We start from the raw sequence: 19114 nt of genomic DNA, 5'->3' as shown, positions 1-19114 counted from the left end.
CGCTGGGGATTCTGCCTGGGCAGGAGAGGCCAGGCCAGGCCTGCCGCCTGCCCGCGCCCTGGGCACAAGCCCCTGCTCTGCAGGACTTGGGGACAGCCTGCTTCTGCTCCAGGGCGGGGTGCAGAGGGGCTCCGGGTGCTGATGGTGTGGCTGGGCTCTCATGGCGATGCCCCCGGCCGGTGCAGGGCTGTGGGTCTGTTGTCCTCCTCCTGGCCGCTGGGTCAGTTTCCTCCAGCTCCTCCTTGGAAAGGTGCAGATGCTGAACAGAGGCCCTAGTCCAGGGAGTGTCCTGGTGAGGGCGCCTGGCGGGGCAGAGTCCCAAGAGTGTCTGCAGAGCGCGTGGCCCCAGGCGCCTGGGGGCAGCACACTGCCCCACGGCCCCACAGTCCTCGGGAATGGACCCCAGGAACCGCCGCCCGGAAGGGAACACGAAGCAGAACGCTCTGCCCCGACTCTCACCTCCTTTCCCTCATGTCGCCGCCCCGCTCCTGCGTGAGGGTGTCCTGCCAGGTCCAGGAGGCCCCAGTGTGGGGCACTGGGTCTGCCGGCGCCTGGCCGCTGGCCTCACTGTTCCTCATGGACGGGAGACGCCTCGCAGCTGCAGGAGGCCGCCTCAGGGCAGGTGCAGACCCGGAGGGCCCCTCCAGCCCTGGCCAAGGTGGGCCCTCACTTCCCCTCATGCTTGCAAGACTCGCGCTGGGGGACGCAGGCCGAGGACAGTCACTGAGAAGGCGCCACCCTGGGCTGGCAGAGCCACCTCTTGTCACGCGTCGGTCCTGGTCTCCAGGGAGACAGGACCAATGGACACTGATGTCCGTGTTGCTGTTGACATGGGCATACAGGGGGTGGTGCTGGACAGGTGGACGCAGGGCTTCTGTCAGGGGCCTGGCTGTGCAATCTGGCAGCGGGAAGTTTCTGGGCAGGCCACCTGTGGGCCAGTGTGGCTCGGGCTAAGTCCAAAGCCCCAGCACCAGGGAAGCAGATGCTGTGGGTCCATTCGAGGCCGAAGTCTGAGACCTGGGAGGCCCTGGTGTAAGCCGTGGACCCGGACAGGCAGAGAGCTTGGAGCCCCGGTGTCCAGGGGCAGGAGTGACCCGCTCCAGCCAGCGAGCAGAGGTGCTTTTCTCTCCTTATTCTCTCTGGCCCAGCTGGTTGGCTGTGCTGCCCACATGGAGGACAGATCTCCCAGTCCCTTCTGGAAACATCTCGGACACATCAGAGGAAATGTGTTCCCTGTCCCCTGAGTGCTCCGAGGCCAGCTGACACAGGCTGCCTCGTCGCTGGGCGCGGGCCTGCTCCAGGGGCTGAAGCCAGGTCAGCAGCCCTAGCGTATGTGAAGTTCGGGTCTCGCGTACGCCCTGGCGGTGGCCTGGATGGCCCAGGCAGTCACCCCAGGGGCGAAAGTCTCAGGAGGGGCGGGTCTTCTCGTGGCCTCGCCGTGTCTTACAGCAGGTGGTGGCTGCATCCACGGAAGAATGGCAGCTTCCTGTGGGAAACGCCTCCCTGGCCCTGTGGTAAAGCATTAGCCATCCTGGGACCAGCCAGCGCCACGTGCCTGCTGCTGGGACGCAGCAGAGGGACACCCCTCCGTCCCGTGTGTTCTCCTGCTCGGAGACGCGCCACCCAAGTCTGATCACAAGGAAAGGTCGCAGACGCAAGTCGAGGATGGCCCCGGGCCTGCCACAGTCCTGTCTGAAGCTCTGGCCCCCAGAACAGAGGAAGGGCAGGAGCGCCCTACGGGCACAGGCGGCGCCAGGTGGGACGCCAGAGCCAAGGCTGGTCGTATCCTGTCGAAACAAGATGTGAGAAGAGCATTCCTGGGACAGCTGGGACTCACATGGGGACCCCCAGCGGGTGCCGAGGTCTCCACGGTGGACTTTCTGGATCTGTTGTGCTGGGCGAGGGAGGAAGACGCCCTTGTTCCTCACGAGGCGCACCCTGGACTACTTGGCGCTGCCCTGGCTGAGCTGAATGTCGAAGCCTGACCCCAGGTCCACGTGTGGTGGCCTCTGGGGGTCATTGGGGTCCCGGCCTGTCCCCCAGGTCCACATATGGTGGCCTCTGGGGGTCGTTGGAGTCCTGGGCTGCATGTGTGGTGTGTGGGCGATTCAGCTGGTATGGACGGGTGGCACGTGGACACCGTGCTCTTACTAAGCTGCAGGGCCCACGGCCCCTGCCATGGTTTGGACACCAGGTGTCCTCTGACTGTGCCTGTGTCAACGTGGGCGTGTCCAGCGGTGGGGCGACTGGAGCTGACAGCTGTGCCCTAGGCGCCCATGCTAGTTCAGATGGACTGGCTGGGTGGTCACTGTGGGCTGCAGGAGCTGAGTCCCTGTGGCTGTGGACGTCTTCCCTGTGGTCCCACCCACCCCGCCCCGCCCTCCGGCCTCCTGAGCAGAGCAAGTCCCTTCTGCCACACCTTCCGCCACGCCGCTCCAGTGCCGGCCAGGAGGGCAGCTCCACTGAGCCCCACGTCAGTGCTTCCTCCTCTAAGCTGGGGTTTTGGTCACAGAGATGCAGAGCCGAGTAACACGGCTCCCCAGTACCAGGGTCCCTTCCCGTCTACCGCCTTGGGCGGCCCTGCCAAGTCCCACGCATGCCCCTCCACTCTCCACACGGGGTCCTGGCTGTCCCGTGGACTGGGACCTGGGTCCCAGGACTTTCCGATAAAGGTCACAGCAGCGGCCTGAGTAGGCTTTGCTGGGTCATCGGGACGGGTGGAAGCCACCCACGTGCACAGCCACATTTGGGTCCTTCGCGTCTACAGGAAACCCCATCACGGACACTGCGGTTGTAGGTGACATCCAGAGCTTTCTGCTCCTTCTTCAGCTGCTGAAAGGCCCAGACGCCTGGTCTGCCCAGCACCCTCCACCCCCACGAGATCCCCGCTCACCATGGGCCTGTCCTCTGTGTGGCCCTGAGGAGCAGGGTGGGGAGGCTTTGGTGCCCAGGGGTGGCCGGCGGGCACGGCAATATCAGCAGCTCACCCCTGTCTCTAAGGCAGGGGACACGCTGCGTCGTCGCTGTGTCCCGTGGCCCTTCAGTCTTGGTCAGTGTGGTGAGTGGCCACAGTTGGCCTTGGTGCGGGACGGGTGAAGCCCTGGGTCTGTCCACCGCCTGTGGTCTTCCTCTCCAGGACGCCCGGGGCCTGTCGCCTCCCCCGTCGCCTCTCCCGTCGCCTCTCCGCCTCAGCAGTGAGCGGAGTCTGCTGAGAACGGGCCTTCCGCCTGCGCCTAATTCAATGAGCAGGGGCCTTATCTGCGGGGCTCTGGACGCGGCGGGCGCCCCCCGAATGCGCCGGCACCAGATGCATTTTCTCCTTTAATGTTTTCTGATCGTTTCCAGAGCTGCCTGTCAGGGAGGCTCTTGGGGTACGGCGGCCCCTCCATTACTGGTTCTTTGTCTCCAGGGTGGCTGGCAGTGCCCACGCGCTGTGTGTCCTTGGAGACAGAAGCCCGAGTCTCCAAGGGGACGCCGCCTGCTGTTGCCCTTGGAGGGCGGATCAGGGGCCCGCGGCCCGCCCCTCGCCGTCCTGGTTTGAGCTGCGTGCTGGCTCTGGTTTAGATGCCATCGGCCCCACCGCCCTCTGCATCCACGCGGAGCTCGGGGGTGCCCAGATCAGTTATCGATCACGAAGGGGCCCTTGGTGGCTCTGAAGGCCCCGAGGACCCTGTGGGACTCGCCAGCCAGACCCCTAGCTCTGCGGGGAGAGGGGTCAGGTGAACACAGACCCTTATCTTGATTGTGGGTTTGAAGCGTCACCGTTACCACAAAACAGCCACAGACGGACCCAGCGTGGGACGGGGAGGGAACAGGGCCTCCAGAGGCACCAGGCGGGAGGCCCAGGTGGGGGCAGAGCCCCGTGGGGTCCCCGGGTCAGGTTTTCTCCTGGTGTTTTGGTTTCTCACTCAAGGAACCTGTGACTTACACTGCCATTGAGCAGAGGAGACGTGGCCTGAGACTTACCACGACGGGGCGGATGGAAGGTGCTTTCCAGGGGCCTCTCCTCTTCCAAGATTCTCTGTGGGGGGGTTGCCACGGGAAATGCCGGGCGTGGGTCCCCGAGGTGCGCTCTGGCCCTCTGAGCTGGCCAGGGAGCTCGGCCTCTTCTGGCTGGTGGGCAGCCCTTCCCCATGCATGTACCAGGAGGGGCCGCTCAGTGCGCTCACGCCGGTGTGTGCAGCAGGACCCCTCCACTGCCCAGGCCAAGCTGCCGTCTCCCCCGTGATGTCCCCGGCTGCGTGGGGACCTGCTGGACAGCTGTGGCGGTGGCAGGGCCGGGTCAGGGAGGGGGCCTGGCGAGCTGAGCTGCTGCTGACCCCGGGCACAGGTGGCTTCTGGGGAGCCCCGTGCCCGCTGGGGCCGCAGCCCCGATGACGGCACCAGGCGGCCGCGGAGCCACGTGAGCGCCTCTTTGGGCCCCGGCGTTGGGAGCTGGGGACGGAACGCAGCTCCGGACACCTGGAGCCAAAGCTTCGGCTGCAGATTCCGCTCTTAGGAAGTCCGGCCGGAATGGAGGTTCTCGCCCAGGATGTGCAGACGGCCCTCGGCTTGCTCTGGGCCACATCCCGGGGACCCTGACATAAGCGGGTGGGGAGCGAGGGCTGCCCCGCGCTGTGGCGCTCCGGGGTTTGTCCTGGTGACGGGGGGCCTCGCTGTCGCTGCCCATGCCAGGCATGCCCTCCGAGGAGCAGCCGGCTGCACGTTGCTCTCCAAGAAAAAGCCCGGAGCCCAGATTAGAGGAGGCTTTGGGAGGAGCACCGTGGCATTCATGGTTGGGCGGCAGAGGCGGAGGAGCTGGGCGCGGTGCTGGGTGATGGCCAGTGGCCACCACAGGCCAGCCCACCCTTCTTCTGAATGGGAACCAGGGGGAGGACACTCGAGGCTCCTGGCCGCCCAGCTCACACCCTGGAGTGCAAGGTGCCCTGCGCGGCCCAGTCGGGGGCTCCCCGCAGTGGGGGGTCAGTCGCCCCAGGCAGGGAGGCAGCCTGGATACCGGGCGGCCCCCACGGCGCGCTGCCAACTGCCCCGCGGAGAGGGTGTCGGGTCCGCAGCTCAGAGCTGGACACAGCAGGCTGGCCGGCCGCTCGGAGCTGCTTTGCTGAGGCCTCAGGTCCACTTTCGGAGTCATTGTCCCTTCCAGAAGTGGCCGCGTGGCAGGGAGCACCCCCGTGAAGTGGAAGAAAGCAGAGAGCAGGGGACAGCCGGAGCTTAGGAGCACCGACGCCCCCTTCTTGACTCAGGAGAAAGGAGGCTCAGAGTCGAGGTCGGGAGACCAGCGTCCTCACTGGCCAGGACAGGTTCCGGCGACCCAGCTGCAGGGGCTTGAATTCTTTCTACGGAAAAAGTACCCATGAACTCTTGTGAGGGTAAGAGGCGAGCAGCAGTGTCCAGCCCAGACCCGAGAAACCATCTTCCCGAAGTGGGCTGAGCAGCTCGGGACAGGAGCAGGAGGCCTTTCTGTGTTTGGGGTGTTTGAGATTTTGTGAGCCTTGAATTGTGACCCATCCTAATAAACGTGCTTGTTGCTGTGCAGCGTTGTGTTTGCTGTTTTGTTTTCTCAGACGGGGCCCCTGTCCAGTTGCTGGAGCTGCTGATTGTTCAGCCCCGGGGTCGGCCTTTTCCACACGCCCCACTGTGGTCTCTGCCTTCACGGAGTGGGGAGCAGATTCCACCCCCTGCTCATCTTCCTCCCACACAGATGGTGGCCCCTCCTGGGGACAGGACCCTGTCCTCCTAGCCTCTGCCCACACTGAAAATGGGTCTGTCCCTCCCCGAACACACCCCTGGCTCTAGCATCTCATTTCACAGTCCACTCCCACCCCTGCCCTCGCTTCCACAGCCCACCAGGACAGATGGACAGCTGCCAGTTCTCTCCGAGCTTCCCAGCAGCTGGGGTTCAAATGCGGGCTCTGGCTCCAGGGCTACTGGATCTCCCGTGCTGGTCACAAAGTGGTGGACGCCATGTATTTATGCTCTCCCATGTGCTTCCTATTGGACCACATGTCAGTCTCAGCAGTGTCGGAAGATGGTGTGATGGTCAGCCCATTTTACAGATGAGAACGTTGAGACCCAGAGTGGTCAAGAGATGCTCTCATGGCAGCACCGTTTATAGGCAGCGAGTGCTGGGTTTTGAACTCTGATCTTCATGTCCTTTTCTAGTGACCTTGGCATCCCCAGGGAAGCCATTCCTGCCCGACTGTCCTTGTGGAATATTCTAGAATGTTTTCTCCCGGGAAAACCAGCTGCCTTTGAGTGGCTACACAGCCCCCAGGCCCCAGCACTTGCCTGGACTCTCTGTAAAGTGAATTACTGGTTATGGAAGACCCAGCAGGTCCTTTATCTCCACCTGGGCAAATCCATTAGGATGAGCAGCCCCTCTGAAGCCCCTCGGAGCCGGTGATGTAAGCTGTCTTTGGTGATTTGCGGAGGGACCGCACGATAAGGAGAGTGGCCCACTTCAGGGTGGCCGGCGTCCTTCCCGGGCAGCACCCGGGAATTAGCAGCCAATCTCTGCATTTATCAAAGCCCTCGGGCCTCGGGCGTCCAGGCAGCTGCGTCTTGGCGGCTGGGTCTCAGGCCGCACGCTGCTGCCTGCCGCCTGCCGGGAACACGGAGGCTGGGGGCCAGGCCCAGGCTGCAGCACTGGGGAGCCAGGGCCAGTGTCCTCCAGTGCCTGACCTGTGAGGCCCGGGTGAGCCGCGAGGCTGGCTAGCACCACCCGGGAAGGGAAACCTCCAGGGCCGCCTGGCATGGGCCACTCCTGGGGACCTCCGCACGATGGCAGGCTCCCCGCCTGAGGTCCACCACCTGTCCGTGGACAAAAACTGGGCAGACCCTGTCCCTCTGGCAGAGCACAGGACACCCACGTCAAGGTCATAAAAGGCTATCTGGTGTCCCCTGGCCTTTCCCAGCCTGGCACTCATCGTCCACGCTGCAAGGAGGCCCGAGCCACTGGACAGGCCTTGTGTGCCCTGCCCAGTGATGGCACCCCGGCAGCAGACCGGGGAACCAGCCTCCAGGTGGTCCTGCCCAGCCTCTGAGCTGCCCGCCTGGGGCCCCAGGTGTCCCGGAGCAGGAATGGTGTCCTCCAGGGCCTGTTGGGCCCCTGACCCGTGAGACCAGGGAGCGGATAGGCGAGGAAGGTCGCTGGAGGCCCGTTCCGTGCAGTTCTGGGGCAGATGGGAATCCTGGGTGTCAGGATGTCGGGCTGGGGCTTCCTCGTACTCCTGGTGAAGGGGCCACCCCAGGCCTGTGCCCGGCCCTCCTGGTCCCTCACCTGCTCCTCCCGAGAGCAGGACGGATTTGGCTGGTGGGACCATGGGGTCAGGACCTTCCCTGGGTTCGTCCCATGCCCGGTGTTGGGTGGGGCTCCCCCGGGGGTGGGGCTACTTCCCAAGCAGGACCCTGACGGATGTCAGAGGCCTCCCAGGAGGTGACCACCTTCCTGGCCTGTGTTGGGTGCCGGTGGTGGCCAGTGGGGCGGCTTGCATGAGAAGTCGGGTTGCTGGCCCCTGCGGGTCCCCGAGAAGGCCGCCTCTGCGCGAGGACCTGCGCTGTCTGCTGTGTTAGTTTGTGAACAGAACAGCTGAAATCAATGGATCAGAGAACTTCCATCGAATGGAGCCTTTCACAGAAAACACAGTTCAAAGCGAAGGACGGCGGGGACGCTGCTTGGAGGTGTGCAGAGGTGCTGCCCGAGGACACTGCCCTGCCTGGCCTCTACTCGTCCCCTGACCAGCCAGGTGACCCTGGAGGGTGGCGTCCTGCTGAGCCTGGGCCCCCCACCCCCCCTGGAGACTGCGGCCCCGGGGGGAGGGAGAAAGGGAGCCCTCGGGGTCTGCCCAGGGCCTGCTGGGGAGGGGGCGGCCGTGCTGAGCTGATGTCCCTTGGTGACCCCAGCCCGCTGACCCGTTGCCACTGGAACTGGCTCCCGCGTCCGCCCCTGCGTTGGAAGCGTCTGGCGAGGGTGCAGGCCTGTCCTGTGCTTGGCTGGACGCGGCCGCCTGGCGGCGTGGGGCCTCCACGGGGCTCAGGAGGCTGCGTCTGCCTCCTGGTCTCCCAGAGCCTCCTCAGGAGCCCCTCAGGGCCCCTCGGCCGGCGGCCCCTGCAGCCCGACCTCGGCACCTTCCTCACGTCCCCTCTGCCAGCCTCAGTCTTCCTGTCTGTGAGATGGTGTGCGTGGCCTGCCCGCCGCAGGCGCCATATAAAGGAGACCACAGGGCACACGGCGAGGACCCAGCGGGCGGTCATCCCTCCGCGAGAGGGGGCGGGGCTGATGCCACCAGAGGAGGCTGGTGCTGAGACCGGGAGGCGCTCAGGCATGGGGCGGGTGGGTGGGTGGGCGCCCGCGCTCTCATGGGAGGCTTGGGAGGCCAGGCAGGATGCAGGTCTGGAAGTTCAAATCGTAGCAGGGAAAAGCTGCCGGTGGAACAGAGAGAGCAAGCGATGCAGTCAGTGGTGCACAGCGCTTCAGGGGCAAGCTGGGACAAGCGGGCCATGCTGTTTCCCAACCGGCTGCTGGTCTCCCGGTGCCACGGGCCCTTCCAGGACCCTCTGCCCTGTGAGCATGGCCTTGGCGGCGAAGTGCCAGGCTGAGAGTGTGCCTGTCCTTGGCCTTGAGTGGGGGCGACATTTTCGAGTCGTCTTTAATTTGCCTTGAAATCAGGCAGATCCCTTGCAAAACAGGAAGCTGTCTCTTTGGGCCTGACATGAAATAGTAGTGCTGTCACTTGAATTAGAGTTGGACATGTCTCAAGGGAATGGCTTCCGGAAGAGCCCTGGGGTCAGCGGCCGGCTCGGCCTTTGGTAGAGCAGCTGATAAGCGACCCTGGGCTATAAATACCCAGACCCAGCCCACGGCCGGCGGACAGGAGGGAGGCTGGCCCACCGCTCTCTGTCCTCGTGCCCCTCGATGCCTTTCCTGTGCTTTGGGGGAGCGGGAAAAGGAGCATCTGGAGTTCCGCTCGCAGGCTGAGAAGCCACGTCCGAGACGCAGGCCCAGCTTGACGAGACCCCAGCCACGTGGCCCAGCTCCGGCGGCCAGGCCTCAGATGTGGGGGCGCCTCCGTGGACCCCTGCGGAGGTGACAGGAGGCGCCTGCCTCCCTCTGCTTGCCACTGCCCTCTGGCACTGGCTCCTCCTCGCTCTGCCTGTCCGTGCAAGGGTCCCTGAGAGGGGCGGTGGCCAGTGAGGGGCTGGGGGCTGGCTTTCTGGGTTTGGAGCTGCCCTGCTCTCCTGCCAGCCGTGGCCAGGCCTGCCTCGGGCTCCCTGAGCCCGTTCCGGTCCTGTACCGCCTGGTCTCTGGTCCTGGGGAGGCCTGGGGGCTGGTGGTGTTCCCCAAGCCCTCTGCCTTGCGCCCTACTGGGCGCCTATGTCCTTCTGAGCACTCCCTGGACGCTGGCTGCCCGAGGTGGGCTGTGGCTCTGTGCCACCGTTGGTCTTGGGCCAGTGCCTCCAGGATGGAGGGGTGCGCTGCCCTGCCCCTTCCTTGGTCATCGTCCTTCCTGGTCCTTCCCTGGTTGCTGCCCCTCCTGCCCTTCAGCCCCAGGTCTTCACTGAGGGTCCCTCACCTGAAGCCCTGGGGGACGAGTGGGCTCTCCTCCCCGGGCTCCTCTGTCCCTCACATCCCAGGCGTGCCCCCTCCCGGCCCAGCAGTGGTGGTGGGGGCATCTCTTCCCTGCAGGGCCCCAGCCCACCACGCGGGTGTTTGACTGGAGGGAGGAGCTGGCCGGCCGCCCCGGAGACCTGAAGACAGAGTGGCCCTGCGCTTTCCGGGCCACACACCTTCACTCTAGATTCGCTTCAGATCCTGGAAGGGCCTGGAAGGGGGTCTTGGAGCCCCTCGGGTGGGAAGCCACACCTGCAGCCATGCCGTGACGGATCCCCGAGCCCCCGCTGGGCTCAGGGTGGTGCCGGAGCCCGAGCCCTTGGGAGGACGGAAACAGGGCAGCTCAGAGGACAAACGTAGCTCATTCAGTTCCGTCCCCAGGTGCCGGCCGAGGGTCCTCTCCCCGACAGCTGCCCCGGCTCTGCACCCACAGCTTCGGAGGGGCTGAGCTGGAATCGCCCTGGTTCTGAGCCCGCAGCAGGGGGTGTGGGCCACTGGGTGGCGGGATGGCCCGAGGGCTGGGAGGGGTGTCCTGTACCCACTCTCTTCAGAGCAGCCGCCCGTGGTCAGCAGGGCTGGAGCCAGATCTCGGAGGTTGGAGCCAGGGCCAAGTGTGCGCTAGAGACACTGAGGACAAGAGCAGGACCAGGAGCAGAGGGTCAGCAGGAGGCCAGTGGTCAGCAGACCCAGGCCCCGAGCCCAGGTGGGCAGGCGACACTGCCTTGCCCTGCGGCCACGGGAGTCGGAGTCTCACTGTGGGGTGTGGCCAAGGAAGTCACGCAACTCTGGCAAGTGGATGGGCCCACTCTGGCCCCAGTTTCTTTCTCTCTTCTAGGAATGGACATAGTTACTGTTTCAGGTATCTTGATATAGAATGAAGCTTAAGGGCAGAGGGTACCCCACACTGTCCAGAAAGGCTAGTCTGTCACTCTGGGGACTGTTTCTGGAACCATATCCCACTTCTGCTCTTCATGAGCCTGTGACTCTAGGCAGTTTCTAAACCTTTGGGCCTCAATGTCTTCACCTGTGAAAAAGGAAAGTAGCATTACTACTTACCTGGAGACACAGTGGGTGCAGTCCACACAGAGGGCCTGGGACAGGGTCTGGTTGGTGCTGACTGCATAACTATTGCTGAGATTATCATAGTGGTAGTTGTGGCAAAGGATGGTGATAATGGTGGTGATGATGGTGATGGAGGTGATGATGATGGTGGTGGTGGTGGTGATGGTGGTGGTGGTGGTGATGGTGGTGGTGGTGATGGTGGTGATGGTGGTGGTGGTGGTGGTGATGGTGGTGGTGGTGGTGATGGTGGTGATGGTGGTGGTGATGGTGGTGATGGTGGTGTGGTGGTGGTGGTGGTGGTGATGGTGGTGATGGTGGTGGTGATGGTGGTGGTGATGGTGGTGATGGTGGTGGTGATGGTGGTGGTGATGGTGGTGATGGTGGTGATGGTGGTGGTGGTGATGGTGATGGTGATGGTGGTGGTGATGGTGGTGGTGATGGTGGTGGTGATGGTGGTGATGGTGGTGGTGGTGGTGATGGTGGTGGTGGTGATGGTGGTGGTGGTGGTGGTGGTGGTGATGGTGGTGGTGGTGGTGGTGGTGGTGGTGGTGATGGTGATGGTGGTGGTGATGGTGGTGGTGATGGTGGTGGTGGTGGTGATGGTGGTGGTGGTGATGGTGGTGATGGTGGTGGTGGTGGTGATGGTGGTGGTGGGTGGTGATGGTGGTGGTGTGTGGTGGTGATGGTGGTGTGGTGATGGTGATGGTGATGGTGGTGGTGGTGGTGATGGTGGTGGTGGTGATGGTGGTGATGGTGGTGGTGGTGGTGGTGGTGATGGTGGTGATGGTGGTGGTGGTGGTGATGGTGGTGGTGGTGGTGGTGGTGGTGATGGTGGTGGTGATGGTGGTGATGGTGGTGGTGGTGATGGTGATGGTGATGGTGGTGGTGATGGTGGTGGTGATGGTGGTGGTGATGGTGGTGATGGTGGTGGTGGTGGTGATGGTGGTGGTGGTGATGGTGGTGGTGGTGGTGGTGGTGGTGATGGTGGTGGTGGTGGTGGTGGTGGTGGTGGTGATGGTGGTGGTGGTGGTGGTGGTGATGGTGGTGGTGATGGTGGTGATGGTGGTGATGGTGGTGGTGGTGATGGTGATGGTGATGGTGATGGTGGTGGTGATGGTGGTGGTGATGGTGGTGGTGATGGTGGTGATGGTGTGGTGGTGGTGGTGGTGGTGGTGATGGTGGTGATGGTGGTGGTGATGGTGGTGGTGGTGGTGATGGTGGTGGTGGTGATGGTGGTGATGGTGGTGATGGTGGTGGTGATGGTGGTGATGGTGGTGATGGTGGTGGTGATGGTGGTGGTGGTGATGGTGGTGATGGTGGTGATGGTGGTGGTGATGGTGGTGGTGGTGATGGTGATGGTGGTGATGGTGGTGGTGGTGGTGATGGTGGAGATGGAAGTGAGGATCTGACCGTGTGTTATATGTGCAAATCTGTCTAAGGCGAGGAGATACCACAGTGAGCAAGAAAAATGTCCCTGCTCCCCTGGGAATTGGCTCTACTGAAGACGCTTGCTGGTGAATAAGCAAATTGGTTAATGTATGAAATAATGTCAGAGGGAGAATTTAGGGTCCTGGGATGGGTAGGGCCCCTGATATGGTGCCTTGGTGGGAGGGAGCCACCATTGTGAGGGGCAGCCCTTAAAGAGCCCTCCTCCCCTCTGCCCCCTTCAGTTGAGTTTCTAGGTCCACGACACTCCGTGGCTTGCTGGACTTGCCTCCCCTCTGTCCCCTTCAGTTGGGTCTCTAGGACCACGACACTCTGTGGCTTGCTGGACTTGCAGTCTTGAGCTGGTCGTGTCCCCTCTGGGCTTCAGCATCCCATCTGTGAAGTGTGTCTGGGGAAAGAAGCCAGATGCCCCGGATCCTTCCATCTCTGAGACTCCGAGCTTCTCTGGGGAGCTCGATGGGTCACAGAGTAGCTGGCAGTGAACAGTCGGCCTGGGCCTCCCTGGCCGGGGCCTCAGGAGGTGAGCGGTTCACTGCCAGAGGGTCTCTGTGGACTGGGCAGAGCTGGCTCCAGGAGTAATTTCCCCTGGATCAAATGGTCCTTGGAATGCACCGCAGGTCATTTGCCATGACGTCTTCTGTTTAGGCAGCGGCTGCCAGTGGCGGGTGAGCGCCGGGACTGGGGCTGGGAGGAGGGGCCAGCGACCGTTGCGGCCCCAGCTCCACAGAAGGCCCAGCTTGGGGGAGAGCAGGCATATGGAACCCATTTGGGACATTCTTTCTGCATAAACCACTTTTTCCAGGTAAGACACATGCTGTATTGACTGTGAAAGATGAAATAACTCTCCTGCTTGCCGGCTACGCTTTTATGGATCCTCATTACACACGTGGCTTCCCGGCTGGGAAAGTGGACACTGAGCAGAGGTGGTATCGGCCTAGGGGAGGCCAATCATGACCTCCCACCCTCCCTGGACCTCACAGACCCTCCAAGTGCTTGGAAAATGTGCGCCTGACAGAGGGGCTTTGATTGCCAACGTCTGCACAGCATCAGGCCTGTTTCCAGGCCCGAGGCAAGTGGTGGTCAGGGTCCCAGGTGGCCGGTGGGGAGCCTTGGAGACCAGGGCTTTCAAACTCCGTCAGCCTCTGAGCTCCTCTTTCATTGCCCATCATACACGGACGGCCAACATAAACCAGGTGAGATCGCCTGGGCTCAGGTGGAGGCCCTGGGTTGGGGGTACATGCGAGTGGCCCCCTGCTTAACCTGGGCTCAGCTCAGTACTGGCTGCAGGGTGGTAGTGAGGCCTCCTGTTCATCCTGTGCCCGGCTCATTCTGTTCGTCCCTTAACAGTCACAGAACCAAGTAGGTCAGGTGCTGTGGCCACCCACATTTCATCTTTGAGGGAACCTGGCGGAGAGCAGCCTGGTCTGCAGGGGTCACCTGGCGGGTAGAGGGGGTGGGCTTGCAGTTGAGACCCTGAAGCCTGAGTGCCGGGCCACCTCTCTGGACTCCTGACCAGCGGCCGCTGATGGAGCCCAGGATGTGCTCCCTGGCCCCTTGCTGTGTGAGGCCTCCGTGGCTCAGCCCCTTCCCATATTTGGCAGTCTGGGAGAACCAGGGGTCTTCCTCCTGCAGAAGGTCCTCTGTCCCCAGCTTCAGGGGTTCAGTAGAGCATGATGTGCTCTTGTTCACTGTGGTACCAGCCTGTGAGTTCCCAGTGCCCTAGGATTTCTTGGGGGGCCTGGGTTTGACAAGAAGAGCACCTTTGGTTTGGTTTGGTTCCGTAATGCTTTGGGTTTCTGCCGGTTTCACACAACAAGGAAGAGCTGGATTCACGAATCAGGAAGGAAGTGTGCCTGGGGCTATTCCTGTTGCCGCCTCTCCCAGTGGTGGCCCGGACCCCCGGCCGAGCCAGAGACACTGGCTCATTCTCACGTGGCGGCTCCCGTTCTTCCCGGGTGTACACTTGGGCTGATTTTGACAAACGTGTGTAGCTGCAAAACCTGGACCACCATCAAGGTGTGGAGGGTCTCCACCATCCCCCGAGGTCCTTCCTGCCTCTCCCCCACCAGTCCCTGAGCTTTTCTGTCCCCACAGCCCTGCCTCTCAAGGATGCCGCGGCCCTGGAACAGGGGCTCAGGCAGTATTCTGAGCTGGCTCAGCTTACTTTTGGGTCTGTCTTTAAGATCCAGCTGAATGGACAGTGACTTGGTTGGCAGACCAGATGGCCCCAGGGGAGGCAGGGCAGGGCTGCCTCTGGGGACCCTGGAGCAGTTGAGCTTGCTCATGGATCTAGGGAGGCAGGTCCCGTAGCCCCTGCCTCTCAGTTTCCCCATTAACTTGGGGGTAACAGGCAATATGTCTTCATGGGGTTGATGGGAGACAATGACCCATGGTCATGGCTGCAGGTGACAGATGCCAGATCAGAGGGGATCCAGCAAGCCTCTGGAGGAAGATGGCTCCAGGGACAGTAACCCAAGCATCCCATGGCCTCAGGGATACGGCTGGGTCCTTGGTTTAAGACGGTGGCAGCCCTGTCTGTCTCCCCGCTACAGGACCGTCTAAGGTGGGAGGGCGCTTCCCTGTGTGTTGCCTTTGTTAGTGGGAAAACCTTCCAGGTCTCACTGGTCAGGGCTGCACCCCATGCCCATGTCCAACCAGGCTCTGACCAGCCGAAGGGAACCACCACCCAAGGTCGGAGACCTTGGCACAAGCCTTTGCTCTGGGCCATGGAGCACGAGTGGATAGTGCGGGCATGCCTGGGCCTCCCGGCCAGGGGCAGGAGCAGGAGTGGTGGGTGGCCAGCAGCGTTGCTGGCAAGGGGGTGCTCTGTGCACAGAGGCCTGGGCAGGAGTCAGGGACACAGGCCACCACTGGGACCAGCGGGCAGCCGTGGCCTGTCCTGCCGCTGAGGCTTAGATAAGAAGAGCTCGTGTTTGGGCTCTTCCGAGGAGGAGCAAGTGGGGACCCTGCCTGCCGGCTTCCTCCATCTCTCCTTCCCTCTGCCTCGCCGCTTCTCCATCCCTCCGCCCGTCCCTCCACCCGCCTCTCCGTCCAGCCTTCTGCCAATAACGATGGTGCCCTCGCTCTGGCAGGCCCTCGGCTCGCTCCCGGGCAGCAGGGCAGGGAATGGCCCTGAGCCTCAGCAGGGGCACATCAATTGGGTGCGGTGGCCGGTTTCGGGCTCTGCCGGGAACCTGCACGTGGTGCCGGCCGATCACCAGGGGCCTCCTCCTTCCTAAGATCTGGGCGGTCCTGACTGCCCCTTCCTTCGACGCCTCCCAGCAAAGCCCTGCACCCGGCAGCCGTTTTTCCTGCCTCCCTCGCTGGGTTTCCATCAGGTTCCCACCAGCGGGCGTGGCAGGACAGTAACGTCCAGGCACAGTCGGCCTTGCGTCTGGCGCTCGCTCCTTGGGCCAGTGGGGGAGCAGGCTGCTGGGTCCTCTGGACAGGAGTGGAATTCGCTCACTCTGCTTGGGAAGCATCAGCCAGCGCCCGGGCCTGCACCGGCGGGCTGACCCCATCTGCAGGTGAGCCTGCCCGAGTGCCCATCTCCTTGTTGGCAACAGTTGCGATTTTTTTCTTCAGTGGTATTTTCGAGACTGACAAGGAACCTGCTTTTGCTGCTCCCCCTGTGGCCGCTCATCCCGCTGGAGGTGTCAGCAGCAGGGAGCGCCCAGGGGGACTGGGAGAGGCAGGAGGAAGGCCAGCCGCAGGTTGCACCAGATCGTGGGGGACTGAGTGGCGCGTCTTCGCAGTGTCCCCATCCCGACGGCTTAGCCTAGTAAATGCCTGCTCAAAGCGGGGACACAGCAGCGGGGGCCAGGGTGCTCAGACGATGTGGATTTGGGTTTTCAAGTTTTAAGAAGGAAGCCCCGGCCACCAAGGACAGGCCGCCGTCAGCCCGGGCAGTGTGGTGTGGGCAAGAGGCTGACCAGGCCTCCTGGGTGTGGGGCTGCTGCCCTTCCTGGAGGACCTGGGGAGGCGGCAGCCTGGCAGATTGCTCGGGACAATGGGGCCGCTCCTGCCGGGTGGGGCGGCTCTCGGCCCAAACAATAGGCCTGGCCGGCCCCTCTCCTGCTGCCCACCGCCTGAGACAGATGCCCAGGAGCCCCCACGAGCGCCCTGGAGGTGACCTTGGGGGCCGCCCTCTCACTTGGTGGAGGAGCCCAGAGAGGCGGGTGGCAAACAATGGACCTCATGCCAGGCGTGGGCTCCGCTGGGCCGAGCTCCCGGGGAGTGCAGCCTGGCAGGTGGTGCTGTGGTCTCAGGGCACGGGGCCTTCCTGGGGTGCTCGGCCAGGATGCGGGGCGCTGGTCACCTCGCGTCAGGATAGGCTGGGTGCTGGGGCTCTCTAGCTGTCCTTGGGGGGCCCGAGGTTCTGATGCCGCTGGCTCTGGTGTGTCCTAACCGCCCGCCCCAGCTGGTGGCTACAAGTGTCATTCAGAACCGCAGTTGAGGCCCCTGGCCCCCAGTGACACTGGGGCTGTCAGATGTCAGAGCCAGGCGCCACGTTCTTTCTTGAGCTTGACACAGGTGCTTTCTGGGGAAGGTCAGCTGAGGAGGACGAGGCTGGCCGCAGCGTCCCCTCTCCCGGGTGCACCCAGGCTCAGGCTTTCTGGGCCCCGACCTCTGCCCTCCCGGCCTCCTCAGGACCTTTCTCTGGGTAGGACCACGGTTTTTGCAATTTGGGGGTGATCCATTTTTTAAGGGCGCAGGCTGATGCTGACACCCCGAGGTGGTTGCCACCTGGCCCTCAGTGCCACCTCTCCCGAGCAGCAGCTGGCAGGCGGTCCGTGCGGAGGGCAGTGTCCGCCCGTCCGTCTCCACCTGTTCACAAACAGACTCGGCGAACGGGAGTCTACTGGGCGCCGGGGACGGTCCTGCGCCTGGGAGCGTGTGGAAGCGGCCTGTGTGCCCTCGCCCTCCCTGAGCTGGGCCTTCCTCGCCCGTCCAGCAGGCGGGACCGGGGAGAGCCGGGTGGTGGGGCGGGCTGCACACAGCAAGCCCCCAGCTGGGAGCGGTAGGAGCCGCACTCCAGACCAGCGGAGGCAGTCCTCCCCTCCCCGGCCTCTACACCTCTCTTCTCCTCTGCGGTCAGCACAGGTCACCTGCCGTGGGGGTGGTGAGGGCTGTGGCCGGCCCTCCCTTTGGTGACTTCCTGGTGGCTCCTTCTGTGTGCCAAGGTGGACCTCCCAGGAAGGTGTTTGGTTGGTGGAGGTTTTATCCCTGGGTGTGTGGGGCCAGACTGTGGGACCCCTGTGGCTCTGGCCTCCCACATAGTCCCTGGTCCTTGTTTGAGGCCCAGGAGCTGTGCAAGCCACCCTGTCCCCGGGCAGCTCCCTCCCCCAACTCAGCACGGTTCACCCACTCGGTGGATGTTTGTCTTCAGAGTGCCACCTGGTCATCGTGGGCTGCTGGCCCCTGCAACCTGCTCAGACCACCTAGCATGTCGAGGGTGACCACACGGGTGTGGGCCACGGAGGGCTCACATGTGAAAGAGTTGGGGTGGAACTGGTCCTGACCTCGGTCCACGTGAATGGCCACCTTGGGGCACCTGTGGAGTCGGAATCGTGGGAAAACGGGATTTTAAAGCTCTCCAGGTGCGGTGGCCCACAGCTGGGATGCCAGTGGTTCTGGAGGCTGAGGCAGGAGGATCACAAGTTCAAAGCCAGCCTCAGCAACTTAGTGAGGCCCTGTCTCAAAATAAAAAAATAGAAAGGACGGGGGACGTGGCCCTGCGGTTAAGCACCTCTGGGTTCAATCCCTGTGCCAGTAAGTCAATAAATAAAGAGAATATATAAAGAAAACAAGGTAAAATGAAGCGGTGGGTTTTGTTGGAAATGGCCCCTCCCAGCACAGATGCTGACCGGAGGCCCAGGGAGAAGGGGCTCGTCAGGGTCACCGGGACCTGGAGCATCGACGCTCGCCCAGGACGCTCTGGCCTTTGCTCTCTGGGCTCAGGACAGTGTGCTGACGGTGCTGCTTTGCCCCGGTGACACCTGGTGATTTTCTAGGGACTTATGTGCTGCTCATCCAGAATCAAGGGGCCTTCCAGGCGGGCAGCGTGGTGAGACTTGGCCCATTTTAGACGTCTCGACACAGGAGAGTTTGAGGGACACGTTTGTCCTGGCAGTCGGGCCCAGGGATTTTCAGAACCATTGGCCCCGGTCCGTGTCCTTGTCACCTGGGCCCCTCAGGTCTCGGTGGGAGGACAGTGCTGGGAGGGGTGCCTGGCGGGCCGGGGGCGGGACTCACGGCTGCCCTGGTGCCCGGGGGAGTTCAATCCTGCCGCGAGGTGGTGGCCCCCGGGAGCAAGGAGACGGCTCTCCCCTGAGCAGGCCCCAAGGTGCCTGGGCATTGCGGGGACACTGGGGACTCTGCTCAGGGGAGTCTGGGGTGGGATTGGCTTGCTTGGCTGAGGACCGCAGCGAGGACGGCCGGGCCACCCACATGGAGCGGGGGCGCGGCTTCCAGGCAGCCTCCATGTGGCTGGGCCTCCCTCTCTGGCATCAGCGGCAGATGCCCTGTTTCACCTGAGCCCTGCTGGAGGCCGGTGGGGCCTTGGGGGCTCCCTGAGTGACCAGCAGAAGGGCCGGCGCTGGTGACAAACCGTTTACCTTACTCCCAGGAGAGCTGCTGAAGAGCGCAGGGCTCCGAGTCCGAGCCTGGCGTGATGGCTGCGGCCTGGTCTCCCCGGGCCTGGTCTTATCTGAGCAGGGGGCGCTGCAGAGCCCCCCAGGGAGACGTGCTGGGAGCAGGGGTCCGCACGTCCCAGGAGCGGGGTTCGGGGTTGTGGTCGGGGGGCGCTGCCGGGGCAGTCGCTCTGAACAGGGGCAGGGGGCCTCTGGGCGGTGACTCGGGACAGGCTGGGTGGGTCTGTCTGAGAAGGGACGTGAGTGGGTTCTGCTGGGGGTGCCGGCTCTTTCCATGGCTGGGAACTCTGGTGGGGTGAGGACTGGGGCCTGGGGTGTCCCTGGGGACATGGCCCCCTCTCCC

The sequence above is a fragment of the Sciurus vulgaris genome (genome assembly GCF_902686455.1).
Source record: "Sciurus vulgaris genome assembly, chromosome: 11".
Taxonomy (NCBI): domain Eukaryota; kingdom Metazoa; phylum Chordata; class Mammalia; order Rodentia; family Sciuridae; genus Sciurus; species Sciurus vulgaris.
This window is presented reverse-complemented; position numbering follows the sequence as displayed.